This window comes from Mus pahari, chromosome 1 (assembly GCF_900095145.1).
Source record: "Mus pahari chromosome 1, PAHARI_EIJ_v1.1, whole genome shotgun sequence".
Taxonomy (NCBI): Eukaryota; Metazoa; Chordata; class Mammalia; order Rodentia; family Muridae; genus Mus; species Mus pahari.
The window spans coordinates 8,809,508-8,812,538 of NC_034590.1; positions in this window are offsets into that span (position 1 = coordinate 8,809,508).

Genomic DNA, 3,031 nt, shown 5'->3' on the forward strand with positions numbered 1-3,031 from the left:
TTTTTTTTTTTTTTTTTTTTTTTTTTTTTTTTTTTTTGCGAAGATTTTGCTAAATTGCCCAGGCATATCTTGAACTTGCAATAGTCAGTTTCACTCTTGCAAGTAGTCGAGATAACAAGCCTGTGCCATCACACTGGTGGGTGCACCGCACTTTTGATGTTTCTTAGCAGCAAACCCTGGGGCAGTGCCCATCTGTACCCATCAGGCTTTTTTGCTGACAGGCAACTGAAACTAACTCCAACACATTAGGAATTTCCTGGAAGGCTTCCAGGCTGCTCTGGAGATGGTGGGAAGCCTGAAGGGAAAGGCCTGGGGAAAGGCGAGGAGGCACGGCTGATTAAGACATCTGGGTAGAATTGCAGATAATGGTAGACATCTGGCTACCTCTGCGAGTCCGCAACAAGGCTGGAATTAAAGGGCTCCTTCCCCCTACCATTTTCCTTGAGCGCTAGGGTCTGGGCTTTTAAGGAGCTCCAGTGGTCTTCTAGTTTGCTGTTTCTGAATGATAAAACATTTTGACCAAAAGCAACTTGGGTTTATTTGCAACATACATTCATCATGAAGGGAAGGCAGGGAAGGAACTCAAGAGGCAGGAACCTAGAGGCAGGAACTGAAGCAGGGACCATGAAGGAGTGCTGCTTACTGGCTTGTTCCCAGACTCACGGTCAGCTTTCTCATACAGCTCCCTGACCCCGATCTGCCTAGGTATGGTACTGCCCACAGTGGGCTTGGCCCTCCTACAGCAATTAGCAATAAAGAAAATGCTCTACAGGTGTGGTCATAGGCCAATTTGATAGAGCCAGGTCTTCAACTGAGGTCCCTCTTCCCTGGTGTGTCAAGTTGACAACCAAGATTAGCCATCAAGGTGACCAAGCCCATATGAATGGTTGCCTCATGGCTAGAGAAGACCTGAGGAGAGTGACAGTGAATATTAAGCAGTCACAGTGGTAGATGCCCCTTTGAACAAAGACTCCCTCCCTGCTGAGACAGCACAACAGGCCAGAAAGACCCTACATTGTATAGAACTATCCTCTGAGGCTAACCGTCTCCATCTTCAGTTCAGCTGAGTCTGCTTATCATAGATCATCATGACTGGCTTGCTGACTGATGATTTTCTGGTTTGGAAGGAGGATCATGGGACCATCACCTGAGTAGCCAGAACCAGTTCTATGCAATTCTTCCCTAAATGCAGGTCTCTGGGAGGGGCTAGAGAATATAGGTGAGGAAGGATAAGGGGAGGGATTCCCTCCCACAGCCACTGGAAGGCTATCATTCTTGCTGTGTGCAGAACCTCCACTGTGCCTGTCACCTGTGATCACGCCTGTAACTCCTTACCCATAGCTCTGTAAGGAAGGCCAATAAACTCATTAGTTCTCCTGGTGAGCTCGGTGGAACTGTTCCTTAGTTTGTTGTAGGAGGAGGGGTAGACATTGTCTATGTCTTCCCCAGGGAAGAGTTTTAGCTGCATCCTGGTATTCCATCATGCCCCTGTTGGAAGCTCTGGAGGGGCATGGGGATGAGCAGTAGCTGTGGTCCTCATTTGCTTTCCTCCGAGGTCCAGGGTGCATGTAAAGCCCAGGCTTATATCCAGGGTGTATGTTAAGCCCAGGCTCACAGGTAAGTACCCTTTGCTCCCTGACTTCGTGAGTCCTCTGTCCTCTGCCTGTGGGAGGGTCCTTGTGGGCACTGCTTCATATCACATTTTTACTCCCATCCTATAAATTCCCATGGGTACAAAGGCAGCTGTGCCTGGGGACTTCCAGAGTCTTTCTAGAACCCCATGCAAGGAAGATCCAACCACATCTCAGTGCATGGCTTCATTCGCCCAGGAGGACCATGATTCTTGGCTACCTCTTCTCTTCCCAAACACTCAGTCCTTCAGATGTGCTCACCCCACAAGATTATGGGCAGATTTTAAAGGCTCCTAAAAATTCCCTTCTTATGCTTTTGGGTTCCTGTTCCTCTGTGAGATCAGTGGTTCACTGCCGTCTTTTGCAGTTCAGTCTCTGGTTTACGTGAGACCTCATTATCAGTTGACTCTGGAGATTGATGGTGAAGCAATGAGCAAGGCTGGCAAGTCAACGGTCCATCCAGCCTATGGAGCCTTAGGGTGCCAGGCCCTCGCTCTTGGTGGAGCATGGCGTGGGGTTTTGTTTCCTCAAGCTTTCCTGGCAAGCTCATATCTTGTTGGCAAATGGCTGTGGGTGTCTCAATCTGGACCTAGCCCTGTACTCTTGGAGTCATCCCCTTTCCTGGAGACTTCTGGGATTTTGGTTCAGTGCAGTAGTGTGTATTCTCCCTAAGACAAGGAGCTATCCTCATGGGGACATGTCTGAGATGACCTGCAGTCACATGCACTGTCACAGTTAAGTCTGGGGATGGGGTGTGGTTGTGTCACACAAATACAATGTCAACTGCCTCCTGCATGTCTGCCTGTCTTCAAGTCTACCTCCCTCAGTGGCTACTCAAAACATCCCCCTTCTTTCTCCTTGCTTGTGAAGCTTGTGCTCAATACATGTAACATAAAAATGGCCATGTCAACCTTACATTTTTAAAGAAAAATAGTGTGTATCTGTGTGTGCATGCCCATGTGTGTGCAGGTGCCTATGGAGGCCAGAAGAGGGCACTGCATCTCCAGGAGCTGGAGTTACAGGCAATTGTGAGCTGCCCTGGATGGATGCTAAGACCTGAATTCCAGTCCTTTTCAAGAGCAGTGAGTTCTTATAACTACTCAGCCCCCACCCTAATCATTTTAAAGTGGATTGTTCAGTGCTAGGGCATGCAAGCTTCCACCATCTTCTCTAGAACATGGCATATTTGGAACCAAAACTCTGTACTCATTAAACAGCAACTCTGCATCCCCAGATCTTTGCTACTGTCAGTCTACCCCTGTCTCTATTATCTTGACTACTTTAACAACTTCCTAGAAGTGCAATAATACCACAGTACTTTGTGATTGGATAATATCACTTTATACAGTGTCCTGAGGTTCATCCATGTAACATATATTAGAATGTGTTTTTTTTTTTTT